General features: G+C 42.6%; 1 protein-coding gene across 12 annotated transcripts in view; it reads left to right on the forward strand.

Annotated features, from left to right (window-relative positions):
- The window catches only part of LCLAT1 (lysocardiolipin acyltransferase 1), a 176,641-nt gene that overhangs the window by 37,675 nt on the left and 120,575 nt on the right, over positions 1-18,391 (forward strand). For 6 of the 12 annotated variants that reach the window (XM_085307844.1, XM_085307846.1, XM_085307843.1 and 3 more), the window contains exons 1-2: positions 12,858-12,985; positions 13,159-13,270. The exons of 2 other annotated variants lie outside the window; for them this stretch is intronic. The gene's annotated coding sequence lies outside the window, so the exon portion shown is untranslated. Of the gene's footprint in view, positions 1-12,857; positions 12,986-13,158; positions 13,271-13,371; positions 13,462-18,391 lie in introns of those variants that run through there. 4 more of the 12 variants (XM_085307847.1, XM_085307848.1, XM_085307855.1 and 1 more) reach the window with 4 other exon arrangements.

The following is an 18,391-nucleotide window of genomic DNA, read 5'->3' on the forward strand; positions in this document are numbered from 1 at the left end:
ACCTGCTGGCAACACTCTTCCTAATGCACCCCAGGAGACCATTGGCTTTCTTGGCCATAAGGGCCCTTTGCTGGCTCATAGTCAACTTGTCATCCACCAGTACTCCCAGGTCCTTCTCTGCAGAGCTGCTCTGCAGCAGGTCAGCCCCCAGCTTGTGCTGGTGCCTAGGGTTATTTTTCCCTAAGTGTCCCCCAGACAACAGATACACCTTGATTCTTTTTGACCTTGAAACTATGGGACAGATTTACAAAATATCTAAGCATGCAGCTACCAGGTCTCCATCAAGGTCACTGAAACCTACAAAAAGACTCCCACTGATTTCATTAGGCTTTATATTAAGCTGAAAAGACAAGGGAAATCAGAGCTGCCTGTTAGTGCACAGAATGAAAAAGAGGGATAGCCAAACTTGTAATGTACTTTCAATAGTAAAATCAGCTTGAATCTAGACCTTTGTCTCACAGAGGGCTGAACGATAGCACTGTGTGATGGGTGATGAAGACACAGAGGGAGATGAGCAGATTCAGGTGTGGGTTACCACAGCATTAATCTCTCTTACTACATAAGCAATGCTTTACACCTCAAGCAAGGGACAGGAAAAAATGCCACTGGGGAGTAAATTGAATGATTTGGAAGACTTTAATGCCTTWCTTAGGGCTGTTTGCCTTGGTGTCAGCTCTTCCACACTGATACACATATGCTTTCCTAACCACAGTGCTATCCAAAGCCTCCATCTTGGTTAACATTTCATCATTCACACTCTGAGAATTATCATTTCCTCTAGACATGCTGACAAAGCTCATTGTTTATTGCTCACAGCATGTCAGGACTGCTGGTTTTGCTTTAGACTGCAAGATGTTTGGAAAGCTGCATGCTTTTTCTGAAGTCGGCTCCGTCCCCTCCGTGCCAGCCTCAGCAGCCGTGCTCAGTCTCAGCCAGAATGCCGGATCCTGTCTCCAATGAGGCAGAGCAGAGCTCCCTGGATGCAGCACAGGACAATGTCAGCTTGAGACTGACCAAACAACCCCATTTTTTTTATAATCAAGGCCAAATTCTTCCTAGCAGCCACATGCACAGCCTTGCTAGCAGAGATGGCTGATGCTTTTCCACCTTGCTCTTAGTCCCCTCTAAACCCATGAATAAGCCAGTCCAAGAGGTGAACCAGGAAGGTGTGATCTGGAGATGTGTTGTGCAAGTGCACACTGTATCATTTCCCTGCCCCAGCTATGCCTCCCACACACATCCCATGCAGATGGCATTTCTTCCTAGCARGAATATTGTTCATGGATGGGTCATAACTGCAAGGAAGCCTGAATTCAGCACCTGAATACTAACTTTGCTCTACCCTCCCCAAATGGCAGCCTGACTGTAAGACTGTAGAAGCTGGGCTTTAAGACTGAAAAGAGATGGGGAGAAGAGAGATAAAATGGAGGAATTCCAGGGAGCAAAAAGAGAAGTGAGAAGGCTGYTTATTACTGGTGGTAACTACAGCATCAAGCATCCCCTTGCCCCCACAGTGGTACAAGTGTAGCACAGTTATGAAGGTCAAAACTGTCCACATGAAAAATGAGTACAAAATATACGCACTACTCTCGCTGAAAAAAAGACTTGATCTTACAGAAAGGGTCCTGCAAGCTAGCTCTGACTTGCTCTGTGAACCTTGGGAATATCTATCAGATCTACATCCATTAAGTTGAACATAGCGTATATTTTTCAGTGCCAACTCAAGGTAATAAGGGCATGATTTTTGAGGAAGCTGAATACCTCCAGCCACCACTGATGCCTCCTCTGCTAGGTAAATATACAAAAAATCAGTAATAATTTGTCTGCCTGCAGTGCTTTCTGCCCCAGGAAGACTTGGAGCTCTTGGTCCTTTGTACCTCTGAATCTCAGAATCCAAAAGAGAAGACATTCAAATAAATTGGGTTTTTAACTTTGTAAGTTTTAAATCTCCCTGTTTCCCTGCCTCTCCATTCAGAGGGCTGAGGTGAGGGCTGAGTTTTTGGTGAAGGCTCAATTTATGTGTTGCATGGAAAATCCTGAACCACATAATCTGATCTCCCCAACTAAGAAACCTTTAAACTTCTCCTGAGCAACCTGCTCTGCATGGAGCAGGTACTGCGGGCAGGGAAGAGGACACATGATGGAGGAGCTACCCAAGGCTTCTCACAAGTAAACTGAAGACACCTAAAGGCAGGCAGTGAAGCCCCCAGTCTGCACGGGGACAACCAACAGCCCTGACTGAGGAGGAGGGCTGCACACAATGTGTCAAGGCAGCACAGCTGGGATGGAGCTGGGAGGCACGTGCTGACCACCCATCCAAATGCATCCATGCCAGGGTTGGCCCCGTGGCAGGCAGCAACATGTGGCTCTTCTTACCTAGGGCAGCTGTGCGGGAGGGAAGGCATGGAAAGACACAGCTGGAGGTCCCTCTGCATCCAGGGATGCCTTTCAAGTCTGGCAAGGTCTCCCACATTAATCCTTAGGTGCCTGTCACTGTGCAGCTTCAGAAGGGCTGGTAGCGGCAGACAGTGACTTCGGTGCATAGGACTCTGGCTGTGGTCTGGTCGAGGGAGGGAGCAAGAGAAGGTGGCAGATTTGGGAAACCCACAAGTGGTGTGAACAATTTGCCAGGGCGCAGAAAGCTTCTGAGGGTCACCAGTGCTGATGACAGCAGCTTGGCCACAAAAGCTRTAAGCAGATGTGCTCTTCTGAGAAAACTGCCTTTATCTGCTCCCCAATAGCACTGCRCTTTAGCTCATTTTACAGCCTTTGCCTGACAAACCTCTGCGTATGTGGCCTGCCTCTTGGAACTTGTTATCCCACRTTATATTTGCATCACACTGGATTTGTCCAGGTGATTAAACAAAAGACATATTTTTATTATTGTTGTTGTTACTGTGCAATTGCTATGCCCTTTATTATRGCTTTGCTTTTCCTGTGAGGAATAATCTCTGGAAATTTGGATAGGATCCTTTGGCTCACATTAGAAAAGGTAATAAAATCCTGGGAATCCAAAATGCTTCTGTTATTTGTCACCAACTATTCCCATCTTGAAATATGTGCTCCTCTGTTCTAATWTGCTTCCTGATTTAGGGAAAATTTCTTCTGACCCTGTCAGTTTTCCTCTTCTCTAACAGACCTGGACATTTGTGAGACAGTGTGACCCAGAGCTCAGAGGGCTCCGCAGCCCTGAGTGCTGCTCCCCATCCTGCATCTGACTCACTGTGCAATTACAAGGAAGTCACTTATTTCCTCATCGCTCCAGGTTCTCCATCTGTCACTTTATGATGTAATATTTACTCACCTTTTCAAAGCATTTTAAATCTCTGTAGGAATGCATTATAGAACTGCATTAGTATTATTACTATTCTCCATTGTGTAACTTTGTGAAACAGCTTATATAAGGCAGGCTGCTTTGTCCTTTCTCTGACCCCCAGCCATGGCTGTGGTCTCCTCTCAAGACTGCAGTAATTCAGTAACAGCTTTTCAGGATCCCCTCCCAGGCTCCTGTCCAGACCCTGGGGAATAACTAACCAATTCCCTCTACTCTGGTCCAGAAAACATTAGCTCTGAACTCCAAGGTCCTGCTGATTCTCTCTTTGCTCACCCCATCTTACATTTTTGTCCCAATACATACTTTCAGAGGCTTCAGAAAGACTCTTATGATCTCATAGCTCCCCTATCCAACATCTTTAGAAGCACCTTGTTGAAAACAAGACAAAGCTTTGGCAGTTTTCTATAAATTTTGACATTTCCTTATGACTATGACATGAGTTTGAGTGTGAGGATATTTGTAACATTTTATCCCCATGCTTTCTCTGGCTCAGTTTTCATAAATCAAGTATAATAGGACCATATGAGTAGTCAGGTAGTTACCCAAAGTAAAACCTATTCACAGAGAAGACTACATGGTCGGAAGATTGAAACTCCCACTTAGAATGTCTTAGTCAAGGTGCTACTGATGGTGACTCGATTTCCTTGACCCATGACTTTCCTGTTTAGTACATACAGTTAAAAATTCTTGCGTGTTTTCTTTCATGTCAAAACATTCATTTTCACAGAGACAAAATACACTGTCAGCTACTTTAACTAGCAACACCACATGGTGGTAATAGGAATTTCCTCTAAATGGGTTGGTGATAGGAATCCAAAGTGTGTGAACTAGTGAGATTCTTCCATGCTTTTGCTCCTCTATCTTTTCTGAAGAATTAACTCACTCTGGTATTGGTCAGCATCTTGACCATTTGATGTGAAACAGTTGACATGTTTTATGCCTGAGGTGAATACATTTCARTGACAAGCAAATGCCTTCCTGCAACAGATGGACTGCCAGATCCTGATCTCATGTTCATTAGCATCAGTTTTAAAATGGCTCCACTGGACTTTAGTGGTGCAGCTCCAGCCTGACTCYAGTTAAAAGAGATCTGAACCCATTCCACTATTTTCTGGCATTCACAAAGTGTAAAGTAATTGTCTTAAAAAAATGTATCCATACATTCTGTGATCCTGTTAAGTCCTATCTCACCCAGGCTGTCTCCCTCTCTCCCATAGCCAATTATTGAGATCAGAAACGGTGACTAACAGATGCAATTTGTAGAAAACATGCTGTTCCCAAGTGACCATCGGTAAATTGCTAATGGCTGACATTAGAATGAATGTTCTCCAAAGAGGAATAGTTGAAAGCCCACTCTGCACAGCACAGATCAAATTTAAAACCAAAACAAACCACTGGCACATACCATTGATATCGGAACATGCCATTTATCCTGGCTACTATTTGTATCCTTTTGCAGGTGCATCTGTTAAGAATGACACCAAAATGCAAAAACCATGTATTTGTTTACAGACATGAAATCTGATTTAAAACACCTCAGTAATGTGACCTTAAAAACTTGATGGATAAAATGTTAAAAATATAAATGCACTACAGGGAGCAGTTCTGTACTGCTCAGGATATGGATCATAGGACTTAACAGATCTTTTCCATCTCTGAATTTTCTGAATCATAATGAATGGAATTTCTTAGTATTTGAAACAAGAGAGGGGCATGTTTAAAAAGACTGGAGAAGGCTGCAGTGTAAAATCTTTGTACTATAAAAAAGACAGTCTGGGTTTTTATTGCTCTTGCTGGGAGTCTCCTGTGAACCAAACAGCAACTAAATCAAATAAACATCTCTGAATTAAATYCATCTTCTTGTAAGTTTTGGAGAGCTAAAAACACAATAATTTATTGAATTGCCTTTTACGTTTATACCTGCAAATATCTTTTAAATTTGATAGCAACAACATTTAAACTCACAATATTTTCCAAAACAGCTAAATTTATTATATCACCTGTGCCAGTTACTATATTTGTAATGAAGTAAACAGTGGCCTTTATTGTTCACTGTTCATGGAATCATGTTTAAGAACAAGCTTAGTCTGTCTCCAGAGGTATATGCCTACCTTAATGGCACCAGAAATATTATACCAGCTTAAATYAGTGCAAGTTTTTCATGTTATCACTGCCTTCCTGGTATTGAACTGGTGATGGTAATCAACTGGTGATGGTACTCTCTACTTAGTGCTGTGCCGATACCCTTCGAATCAAGGTCCCTTCTCTACTTCTGCTGAAGCTGAAAAAAAATAGCAAGTGTGGTTTAGGCATGTTATAAACAGTTAACAAATGTCCACGCCTAAGAGGATATGTGGGCTCTGATATCTGGTTTCCTCTGTAAGCAGATGGAGAAATGAAATTCCTTATGCTGTCTTGTCAAACCTTAGGCTTGATCCCTCCAAAAAACAAGGAAAATGAAGGAGGAAAGTGAATGATCCAGATATCAAGTAATTTTGCTCTTCTCACAAGCAATGAAATTCACTTAGAAAACCCAAGAGGGGAGTGGAAATCCAGGTGGATGTGGAGTACTGCAGTTATGGCAATGAGGTGTATGAGGAGTATTAGGGTAGAGTACAGCAATCAGGGCCGAGCTCCCCTAAAGGGTTTTGGGAGACCATGATGACAGCAGCTTCGCTGCTCTCTCTGGGAGGGAAGCCTTTGGAGAGAGCATATCACAAACTCCCACCTCTTGCACTTATGCCCCTTTTCATCTTTCGCTCTCTATTGCACAATCCTTTCTTCTTCTTTCCACTCTAGCCTCAATTTGCCATTTTATAAGAACTCTGAGGCTAACTCAGTAATTGCTTATATGTCATAGGACTGTTAGGAAAGCATTTAGCAGATTTTGATGTGATTTAGTAGGTAGAAATAGCCATGTGAACAGCAGGCTCTCACCAGACCCATAAGTAAGTGGCTTGAGGGTCATTAATTTGGAAATGTCTTTGTGCAAGCCTAGCTGAGGCCATATAGCAATAACAGCTCCATGAGAGTCTCCTTTCATTCAGGTGACTGAGGCTTTTGCCTGGAACAGGAGAACGTGAGTTTTGCTTCTACTGCTCATTTGGCATTTCTAGGGAGTCGTGTCTGGCTGCTCAAAGATATTTTCTGTATTGCTTACCTTTTCTTTGGAGTGCCACGTGGTCTATCGGTTCCCTAAGCTCAGACATAGGCTCAAGGGGGCTCAGACTATGAGCAAAACACAGAACTAAGCAACAGCGATTAAAAAGCACAACTGTTCTAGGAGCACTGCCGTTGTTAGCGAAGCTGTATTCAAACGTCCTTCCCTCTTCTCCATCCTCCCTCCCACGGCAGCTCGTTCCCAGCTCCATGCTGCAGCTCGTCCCTCCCGGTGAGCTATGCCAGTACGAATAGGTTGGAGGACTGCACTGTAGAATATTTCACTGAAAAGATCTGGGCTATAATTCTGTCATAGAGTCTACTACTGGCTTGAGCATAAAAATCCCTCTTCCCTGTGTTACTATAAACATCTTATATTCTTATGTCCTTAATATTCCCTTGTCCTCTCAGTGTATGGATGGTGAAACAGACAGTCTCATTTCCTGTTTTCACTTTTTAATTCTCAGCTGCCAACACAATTAGAAAGTCAGAATCATTCTAAAGTCTGACCCCTTCCAAAATTTTTTCATTATTTTTTTTCCTTAATGTAGTCAACTCTATTTTTTCAACCTGTTTTTTCCACATAAATGTTGCTTATGCAGCTATGCTTTCAGTGTGGCTTCAAGTACCTCTCAAATAGCTTTTGAACCTGTTTGGCATGTTTCAGTCAAATTTGATGTACGGATAGTTATGTTACTACACGATTTATTAATAATGACAGCGTGATAGAGAGAAGTAACTTCCTACCCTCACTGAGCAAACAGAGCCATGCCATCATGATTTCCCTTGGCAGCAGCAGCCTGGCCAGCCAGGAGCTGGGTATTGCTGGTCAGCCAGCACTTACCATGGGGCCATGATACGTAGAGTGGAGAAGAGAAGAAATTAATGCAGTGGGGATGGGGCAGGGACTGAGGGATGCAGGAAGCAAATCTGTTGGAAACCAGGCCTCAAAGTTTCTACCTCTCCCCACAGGAACTGTTTTGTGTGTAAATGAAATCTAAATGATTTCACTTCAAATATATGTAAAGTTTTCCTTCAGCTTCAAATGGCACTATTTTTGTGGAGGTAAAGCCAGTACCTTAGTATTATTTTAACAAAGCTTCTTGAATTGTACATACATTTCCAGTTAGCTGGATTCTTCCTTTTTGCTGAATACTGAACATTCTTTTCTTCCCCTCACTGTTGTCTTTGGCTGTAGAAATTGTACTTTCCATTTTCACAAAAAACTGTAGGGGTCTTATGAATACATATATAGTTTTTGAGTAGACTTTTTGCTTTCTAACAAAACGGCTATAGTAACTTATCTCACTGAAGTTCAGCATTAGTATGTAATTGTAAAGCACAAGGTGCTTATCTACAATGCCCCTACAGTTGCAACTGAAAATGAAATTCTACTTCATATTTCCTAATAGAGTGCCGTGGTGAATGCTTGAAAAGCTGTCATGTTCTTCCTCAGACTTGGCTGCGTGTCAATGTGATAGAAAAAACAATTCCTCTACATAGTGTACAAAATTGCTTTGGGGTCCTTAAGGAAAGCAGGAACAACAMTTACTTGTTTTAATCTGTTTTAGCAAACTGTTTTCTCTGTAGTCGAAAGTAAAATATCTTAACTGGGGCTTATACAGCTAAGAGTTGTTACTGTAACAAGCAGAGCTGTATGGTGTTTCACACTTTCTAATCAAATTACCAACTTTATGTACTATCTCCTGACACTACTCTGAGCAAGACAAAAGTGTCATTATTCCTACTGTACTGATGGGAAGAGTGAGACATGCAAAAGTGAAGTGATTTGTCTGGGGTCACACTGCAAGTGGCAGAGAGTGAATTAACGTGAGTTCTGGCCCCCATTCTGGTGCTCAGAGATACATGCTATATAGTGTGAAAGATGTTTACTTAGCAACAGAATCTTCTTCAAGAATTTATTAACCCTCTTTAGCATGTATTTCTTTCATATAAAGAGTTTCAGTGCAAGAGAAATTAAGCCATATGCACTTTTACCCATTATCAGTCAAGGCTCTGGTTCCATATTACCTTCCATTAGCGTAAGTCAACAATCAGATCCCACCTTGGCCTCTACTTCCCTGGGCTGAACAAAACAGCTCCCTTATTCTGTCTTTCAACATCATGTGCTCCAGCCCTCTGCTCATCTTGGTGGCCTCTGCTGGATTTGCTCCCATATCTCAATGACTTCCTTGTACCCAGAACTGGACACAGTACTCCAAAGGTGGTCTGATGGCTTGCAAGTATCTGCTGCCTTGTAAGTGTCAGAGCATTCACAGGTTTTGAAGAAGGGTTTAGAAGAGGAGGTGGTGGTGAATATCCAGTAGGAAGACCATCCCATGCATATAGGAGGCTGACAAACTGGTTAAGGAAACTGCCTTTGGCAGTAGAGGGAAGTCCTGGACCAAAACAATAGGAGACAAGGCAAAAGATGAGTGGTGAATCATTTAAGTTGTAGATAGTTTGAAGGAGCAGCTTTTTCACCTAGATTTAAAGTATTTTGAGAAGACTTCAGTTAAGTATCACATCAACTAAAAAGCTCAGCTTTACAAAGAAAAGGAATGGCAAAGGAAATTCTAACATTTTTATCACTTGCAAGATGAGATTCCCTAAATGCTCATTCACTAWTTTTTTTCTTTATAATATTGACCAAATGGATAAATGAATCAGCTTTGCAAAGGTGCTTATTAAGGCAACAAATTTTCACAAAATAATGCTAAACACTTAAGAATAACTGAGTGTYTATTATACCTTTTTATCTGTTAACCTCAGCACCTTTTAACCTTTCTTACAGTAGAAAAGAGAGAACCTATAGGATAGTGGTGATGCGGCGATTTTTCCATCAAGAGCTACAGTGTCAGGTTTTGCCCTGGCCCTTTTTGCATTGTTGGAGTTGTGCAGAGGGAGATGCTTGCCCRTGCACATGAAATTTGATCAGAAAGAGGACACTTTGGTCCTAATCTCAAAGCTCTGGTCAGCAGGGCATGGGCTTAGTTTTGTTATAAACAGGCTGAAAAATTGGCTTAAAACCTCCTGGAGTTTTCCTTCTTGATTTGGGGTTTTACCAGATTTGTTTACCTTATAACAAATGTATATAAGTGGAAAGAGTATCAGAAGGTCAATTGAGTCAACAGTGAGAGGCACTTAAGTTCAAAGAAATAAAATCCAGAAAATATTGTCAGTTTAAGAGAAAGTTAAGAGAAACCATCTCTAGTTCTGCCCTTATGGAAGTGGAAATCACGCTATGGTAATATTGTATTTTCTTCATACTTGACAGACTGCTATATGAAAAAATTGGTGGCTAACAGTAGTAGACTCTCTCCCCCYCTTAATACTGCACAGTCAGGCTGATTAATCATTGTCCCATTTTACCTCATAACTAAATTGAGTGCTTTTTCTCCAAGTTCTCAGAGTCTTTCTTGCATTACTGCTTCATGTGAGCCATTGAGTGGATGAGGAGCAAGTGAAGAGCTTATGGGTAAGGATTAAAGGACAGGGTAACATGGGGGACACTGCTGTGAGTGTTTACTATAGGCCACCAGATCAGAAGTAAGAAGTCAATGAAGCCTTCTTCAGACAGCTGGAAGTAGCCTCACAATCACAGGCCTTGGTTCTCATGAGGGCTTCAGGAGGTTACTGCACAGTATCAATGATAACTTTTTGACACAGGTGGTTGAGGAGCCGAGGAGGAGAGGTATGCTGCTGAACTTTGTACTAACAAACAAAGAAGTGTTGAAGATGTGAAGGTTGGGGGTAGCACTGGCTGCAGTGACYATGAGATAGTGGAGTTCAGGATCCTGCATGGAAGAAGCAGGGCAATAAGTAGGATCGCAAGCCTGGACTTCAGGAGAGCAAACTTTGGTCTCTTCAGGGACCTGCTGGAAGGAATCCCATGGGTTAGGGCCCTAGAAGAAAGAGTCCAAAAGAACTGGTTAATATTCAAGCATCCCTTTCACCAAGCTCAAGATTGGTTTATCCTGATGAGTAAGAAGTCCAGCAAAAGGGGCAGAGATCTGCATGGACGAACAAGGAGCTCCTGACAAAACTCAAACAGAAGGAAGTACAGAAAGTAGTGACAGAAAGAAGAAGGGACAGGCCACTTGGGAGGAATATAGGAATGTTGTCTGAGTATGCAGGGATGCAATGAGGAAGGCTAAGGCCCATTTGGAATTAAATCTGGCAAGGGACGTCAGGGACAACAAGAAGGGCTTCTTCAAATACAGCAGTAGCAAAAGGAAGACGAGAGAAAATGTGGGCCTCACTGCTGAATGCAGTGAACGCCCTGGTGAAGAAGGATACAGAGAAGGCAGAGTTACTGAATGCCTTCTTTGTTTCAGCCTTTACTGCTAAGGGCAGCCCTCTGGAATGCCAGAGCCTRGAGACAAGAGAGAAAGTCTGGRGAAAGGAAAACTTTCTCTTGATCGAAGAGGACCAGCTTAGAGATCATTGYGGTAACTGATATCCACAAATGCATGGGCCCGGATGGGATGCACCCATGAGTGCTGAAGGAGCTGGCGGATGTTGTTTCCAGGGTGCTCTCCATCATCTTTGAAAGGTCATGGAGAACAGGAGAGGTGCCTAAGGACGTGAAGAAAGCCAGCGTCACTCCAGTCTTCAAAAAGGGCAGGAAGAAGGACCCAGGAAACTACAGGCCAGTAAGCCTCACCTCCATCACTGGAAAGGTGATGGAACAGCTAGTTCTGGACATCGTCTCCAAGCATACGGAGGAAAAGAAGGTGATCAGAAGTAGTCAGCATGGATTCTCCAAGGGGAAATCATGCTTAACCAATCTGATAGCCTTCTATGATGGAGTGACTGGCTGGGTAGCTGAGGGGAGAGCAGTAGATGTTGTCTGCCTTGACTTCAGCAAAGCTTTTGACACTATCTCCCATGGCATCTTCCTAGATAAGCTCTGAAAGTGTGGGTTAGATGAGTGGTTACTGAGGTGGATTGASAAGTGGCTGAATGGTAGAGCTCAGAGGGTAGTGCTCAGTGGCACAGAGTCTAGGTGGAAGCCTGTAGCTTAGCAGTGTCCCTCACAGGTCATTATGGGGTCCAGTCTTGTTCAATTTGTTCATCAGTGACCTGCATGATGGGACAGAGTGCCTCCTTAGCAAGGATGCTGATGAGACAAATCTGGTAGCAGTGGCTGATACACCAGAAGGCTGTGCTGTCACAGGCTGGAGAGTTGGGTGGAGAGGAACCTCATGAGGTTCAACAAGGGCAAGTGCAGAGTCCTGCACCTAGKGAGRAATAACCCYAGGCACCAGTACAGGTTGGAAGTTGACCTTCTGGAGAGCAGCTCTGTAGAGAAAGATCTGGGATTCCTGGTGAAGAAGTTGACCATAAGTCAGCAATGTGTTCCTGTGGCCAGGAAGACCAATAGTATTCTGGAGTGCATTAGGAAGAGTGTTGCCAGCAGGTCGACGGAGGTGATCCTGCCCCTCTACTCAGCCCTGGGGAGGCCTCATCTCAAGTACTGTGTCCAATTGTGGGCTCCCCAGTACAAGAGAGACATGGAGCTACTGGAGAGAGTCCAGCGTAGGGCTACGAAGATGATGAGAGGGCAGGAGGATCTGCCCTATGAGGAATAGCTGCGAGAGCTGGGCCTGTTTAGCCTGGGGAAGAGAAGACGGAGGGGGGATCTTATCAAGGTGTTTAAGTACCTGAAGGGAGGGTGTCAAGGGGACGGGGACAAACTCTTTTCAGTTGTCCCATGCGAAAGGGCAAGAGGCCACAGGCAAAAACTGAACCACAGGAAGTTCTGCCTGACCGTGAGGGGGAATTTCTTCCCCGTGAGAGTGACAGAGCCCTGGCACAGGTTGCCCAGAGAGGTTGTGGGGTCTCCTTCTCTGGAGATCTTCAAGGCCCGCCTGGATGCAACCCTGTCTGACATGCTCTAGGTGATCCTGCTGAGCAGGGAGGTTGGACTAGATGATCTCCAGAGGTCCCTTCCAACCTCAACCATTCTGTGATTCTGTGATTCCCTTTCCCTCTCTGCTTTACACCAAAAAGGCCTGGTAAAACCTATTTTGGGTGTGAGTCCAGGCTGAGTCCCTCAGCTGCCCTCCTGCAGCAAAGCCTCAGCTCTGAGGGGAAAGGCCAGGTGGGTGATGGCGGTGAGGGAGGAGAGCCGAGAGATGGTACAACGTAATTTTTGTCGCACTGTTTCCCTATTTCACATTATTTTTATCACCCCCTCTCCCTCGGCCTAAGTCCGCCTTGTCTCCGCGGCAGGACGTGACTGCGCCCTCCGTGGCGGCGCTGCCCCTTTAAGAGAGGCCTGCGGGTGGGGCGGGGGGTGGGGTAGGACGGACAGCCGCGGTAGCCTAGCAACCGCTTGACAGCCGTGACCGGAAGTGATCGGCAGGATCAGAGGTCGCCGGCGGCGGCGGGCGAAGATGGCGGCGGCGGCGACGCTCCCCCGCGGCGGCGGCGGCGGCTCCGTGAGCGGGGCGGCGGTGCCCCCGCCGCGGCGGTGCCCGCGCTCAGGTGAGGGGCGGCGGGGCCTCGGTCGGGGCCGGCGGAGGCGGAGGGAGGGCAGCTGCTGGTGGGCCGGCCGGCCGGCCGGCAGCAGCTGCCCTCGCTCCCTCGGTGCGCCGCGGGCTGCCTTGCGGCCTGTTGCGCCGCGGGCTCTTACCTGCCCGCCGTGTCTGTCCCCGCAGGCGACGTGGCCGTGCTGTAGGAGGGCTGCGAGCTGCGGCGATGCCAGCGGAGCAGGCGCGGCAGAAGAGAGCTTGAACGCGTCGGGGGATACACGCTGTGTGTGTGAAACGTGTATGTTACCCGAAACCGCGGTTTCGGGGCTTGTGCTTCTTGCTACGCCCAAGATTAAACGCAGGCCTGTTGTAACTCGGTATCTTTACTTCGAGGTGGGGAAGAGAAAGAAAACCAAACCAAAACAAAAGGCAGAGTCCGTTAGTATGATTTGCACATGAACGGGAACGAGTCAAATTTCACCAAGTGTGGTTAGTTGGCTTTCCCTGTWTACTGTGTATGTTGTGGCTTCTCCCATTAGTGTTGGCATGCAGCATGCTATCGCAGCTAGGTTTACCTTCTGGCAAAGTTACACTTTGACCTGAACAGACTCTYGTGCAAGATGAGTATCAGAGTAAGTGTGGAATTTCCCACAACCAAACTGTTGTGGTAATTTTGGTTGCAAAAGGTGAGTGCTGAAAATAAATGCTAGAATTAAAGTACTTGTGCAGCTTCACTTTGGTGCTTTATGTATTAATTACAATACAACACTTGATTGTAATTTTTTTTTAAACCAGTGCTTATGTTAGTACAGAATGTGCTATGTTCACATAATGGGCAGCTATTCAATATTTTGCTTATTGATTGATAGATGTCTCCATAGTAGCTGTGTCGTGTTTTGAAGATACCACCCACTCTCTTTGGACTTTTCTTTAGTATTTACTGCTGCAGTACTTAAATGTTTCCCAAGCACAAACTAATTCTGCTGTAACAGTGAGAAATTAACAGATAGTCTTTTTCATTTTTTTCCTTTACACATGGGGAAGCTCTCATATAAAAGGAGGAAAGTCAAAGTATATCTAAAAATCAACACAGATATCTGAAGCCTATTGCTTGATTTTCCAGTCTGCGTTGATTTTACTGTGTTGCCTAATACTCTTAATTTAGAGCTTTGATCACAGCTATACTAGTGCTCTTCAGCAGCTAAGGGTGCAGTTTAACAGTATGTATACATAGTTTGGCCAATACATGGGCTGCAGCTGAAAGGTGTGATCTCATTCCTTCACCATTCCTGGCTGTGAGTTGCTGCTGTTTTCCTTTCAGTGGATCTAGGAGTTGCTTGACCACAGGGAGAATTGATCTGACAGAGTTTTTGAGGGATGGCTTTCTGTCAGATGGAAGCTATTCTAATGAGTGTTTGATCTAATATGAATGAAAGCTGCTTTTCCTTCTGCACTAATTTAACCCAGCTGTGAGTAAGTGTGATGTGAAACTGTACATTGACTCAACCTAAAATTCAAACTGATCATTCAGAAAATGAGCAGTATACTTACAACTTCWGAAAAGTTTGGATTATAAAATAAAATAGGCAGCCATATATAGGAAATACGTGGTAAAAGTGAAGTGATTAAAAATCTTTGAAAGAACTTTCCCATCTTTTCCATTTACTCCTTACTAAAGAGCTTCTGTGCTGCAGAAGGGAAGCTTCTTACAAAGAGGTTAGTCCACCCTGGATACATGGGAGGATATGAATCTGGAGTGAGAATAGGTTTGTATTCTTACTAGACAASGCCAAACTGAAGTTGCACACAAACCTTGATTCTGGTATGTTCTAACCTTTTAGTCATCTGAAAGAGTTTTGCTTTCATGGTGTTTCTTACTCACCTTAGAAAAACAATCTGAAAAGAAAAGTGCTCTCATGAGACATCAGCTTCATGTCTGTGTGGGATTTTAGCAGTGTTGGGGTAACTTGATTTGTCAGATCCTTTTTCCACTAGCTCAAGTGTCAGACTCATGTGTTTAATCTGTTCCAGCAGGGCATCTGTTCTTCAGCACTATTTCTAACCTTGACAAGCTAAATTCTTTCTCACCTTAACTCAAGCACAAATCTCCTTGCCCTTCTGCTGGCTTCCTAYGATTCTGTCCTGGATATCTCCCTGTGAGCTTCCTGTAAAGTTTCTACTTCCTAATCTTGTTTAGACAAAGACTTTGTTTTCATCTTTATTTAGATCTTATGAACAGTACATGAAATAAATGCTACCAAGGATAGGATTTTTACAATAGGATTATTATAACATCGCTAGTTTTARTTTTCTCAAGGGCAGAGCTGGTTTTTCTTGATACTAAAGGTTCAAATTCATAGGCAAGGCAATATATTTTAAGAGCATATCTTCATACAGAAGTTAACTATACTTTGTATAGGTTAGAAAGCTTTAAAGTCTCATATGTTCTGTTTTATACTTCAATTCTTGATTCAAGATTTTGTCTTTGATTTGAATAAATAGGAAAACAGGGACACTAATAATAAAAGGTATTTTGGACATAAGTACACCATTTAAATGCTTTTTAATAAAAAGCTGCAGTAATTTTAGAATTAAGTTCCTGTGGCTCAGCTAAAGCTATTTTAAGTTAGTTGTTTTGCTGCAATAAACTTAATTCCCTTAATTTGATTTTTTTGTATTAAGTATTCTTACATTCTGAAAACTAGGGGAGTCATTACTGGTTGATACAAAAATAACTGCAAARCTACATTCGCTGTYCTTTCTTGAGTTAATGAAAATTCATTTGCCTTCAGTGTGATGGAGGGCTCCCCCCTCACCCTCCACCCCCCTGGAGATTTCTTGAAACAATACTTTTTTTTTCCCCTTTCACTTCTCCTCTTGCTACTTTTAAATGTGTTTTTTCCAAGACTTTTCTTCCAGTGATATTAAAACTCCTGATACTCCTAAGGGCTTTTTGGTTATCCCTTGTTTTAAGCCTGCTACTTAGGTTGTTTTAGATATCAAAGGAGCACGCATCACTTTCATTCTGATGACTCTCAAAGGTATTGTTTAATCTCTTGACTGCTTTCTTATTGAATTTATTTTTTATTGTTTTTAAGGCACACTTTATGATTGCAAGAAAATCCACATCTATTTGCTCTTCTTTCCTGATGGTGGTATCAGAGGTGCAGCAAAGACTAAATGAATAGACTGCCTGATGGGACTTGATGAAGCACTTGTGTGACTCACCACACATTGCTTATAGAATGAGAACTAATTTTATTTAAAACTACTCTCGTCTTTTCTAAAAATTAGTGTTTGAATCATAGAACTGTTCTCTGTAAACTACTCTGTCCTCAGACATGCTCATTGTTGCTGTTTGTTTTAATGTATGAATAATGGATTTTGTACRCTGTCACCAAATCACAGAATGAGTGAAGTGACCAGTTGGTTATACTCAAAAGTGTTAAACACAAGCTTTTWCAGGAGAATGAGAAGTAAAACAAACCAAAACCAGGCAGTTCACTCCTCTTGCTAAGGGAAGAAGCAATATCAGACAACAYAAACATTGACACATAATCAAGATTTCTAAACCGGACTAGAGTTACTTTGATTTCCTGAAATACTAAGTTCTGCAGCTCCTTTTGACTGCAATAAGGTTATTGTCATTTACTAAATGGCTTCCTGAGTGATTCTATGAGTTGAATTATAAATGCTAAAWTTTTCAAAGAAAACATACAATTCCACTTCTGGTAGGCCATCTATCAGTGTTGAATGTTGTGCTCCTCTGAACTCCTTGTACTCAGATGGTACTCCCAGGTTASAGGGTGCTAAAGACTTTAATTGGACTATTTCTACTCTGTTCTTTTCCATGTTTATAGGTACAGAAATAGATTCTTCAAATAAAAAATTAGAACCCTGTTTCTTTGAAAACAAACAAATTAAAACTTTTTGGCAGCCGCTTGTACATGTTAGAGCACCTTAGCCTATAAGCGTGGTTGAGATGTGTGCCTGAGTATGACTGCAGCTATGTCACTTGTGGCTGTGTCACCTGTAATTCTCTAAAGCATACAACTCACCGTTTTCCACCTCTTGAATCTAACTGTTGAAGATGGGGAAGAAAGAGGCCTAAGGGTCTTTGTGTCGTATTGCCCAGTAAGTAAATGTAGGCTGACCTGCTAGCTGATGGCATCCTTGCAAGATGGTGAAGAGCAAACGTCGTCTCTGCTTCCCTTGGCCAATAAGCAAGACATCTAGAAAGGTATCTCTCAGGAGCAAGAATCCAATTATGTTTGAGCAACAGTAGTAAAATGCAGTGTTTTGTCTTATCAAATGCCATCTCCTACAGCTTTAAAACAGAAGTACCAGAACCAGATTTTGAACAGCTAATACACAGTAGAATTTGCTGCTGGATGCCTTTAAACACTTAGTCTTTTGGTTTGGAACTGAGTAGTTAAAAAACTACTTTTTATATTTTATTTTTTTCTGTATTGAAGAAATTCCATGTTTTTAATGAAGTTTCTTTAATGGAATTTAATGAAATTTATTTTTTAATGAGACTGATAGTGATAAATTGCTGATATGTTTATTAATAGTTTTTCAACTATCAAACCATACGTATTATTTCGTTTTTTAGTTAAGCATTTCATAACTGTTAATGTGATAATTTAAGATGTTGACGTTCTGTTAAAAGACAATGGTTTGGCAGTGATATTAAAATTAAAGAATAAATATTTTGATATGACTTGGCCTTCTGCCTATCAAAATAGTCCTCAAGAGTTTATATGAGTTTATGCTACGTCTTAGTCTGTTTTTGGGATAATGCCTRTCTTCAGTAGTTAAGGATGTTTGATGTTGAGTTACTTTGGTGTTTCCTGTTAGAGTATGGGACTCAAAGGGAATAAATTTAAGATACTTCAGTGTTTTGGAAATGTGTAAAAATACTTGTCATGTTTCATGCAGCATGTTGTTTGAAAAATACATATTCCTGTGACTGTTTTTAAGGGTGGCAAAATCATGCTAGTCTGAACTTGCTACTCTGTGAGCTGTTTCATGAAATGTGAGATTTTAATTGACATCGGTAGTGAGAGGTACATTAGACTAGTAGCCAGTTCCACTCTGTATTAATCACAATTTAACGATAAAATTCCCTTTTGGGGGTGTTCCAGAATTGTAACCCATATGTCATTGTTGTGACACTGTGACATACAGTTCAGTAATCTGATATTTCATTTGTGGACTCCCAGAGCTGCTCATGCAATTTAGCAGCAAGATCTCCAGAGGTTCAACAGTACCAATTTTAATTGCAGTTTTCATTTATAACTTAAATTATGGGAGCATGTAGTATTGGTAAAGACCCTGTACTACAATTGTCTGTTTTTTCTTTTTAGAAAACATTTCCTTTCTCTGTAATTTCTGTTGGAGAAACCGATACTTTAAC

The sequence above is a fragment of the Rhea americana genome, unplaced genomic scaffold (assembly GCF_003343005.1).
Source record: "Rhea americana isolate MKP2758 unplaced genomic scaffold, rheAme1 scaffold_265, whole genome shotgun sequence".
NCBI classification, from domain to species: domain Eukaryota; kingdom Metazoa; phylum Chordata; class Aves; order Rheiformes; family Rheidae; genus Rhea; species Rhea americana.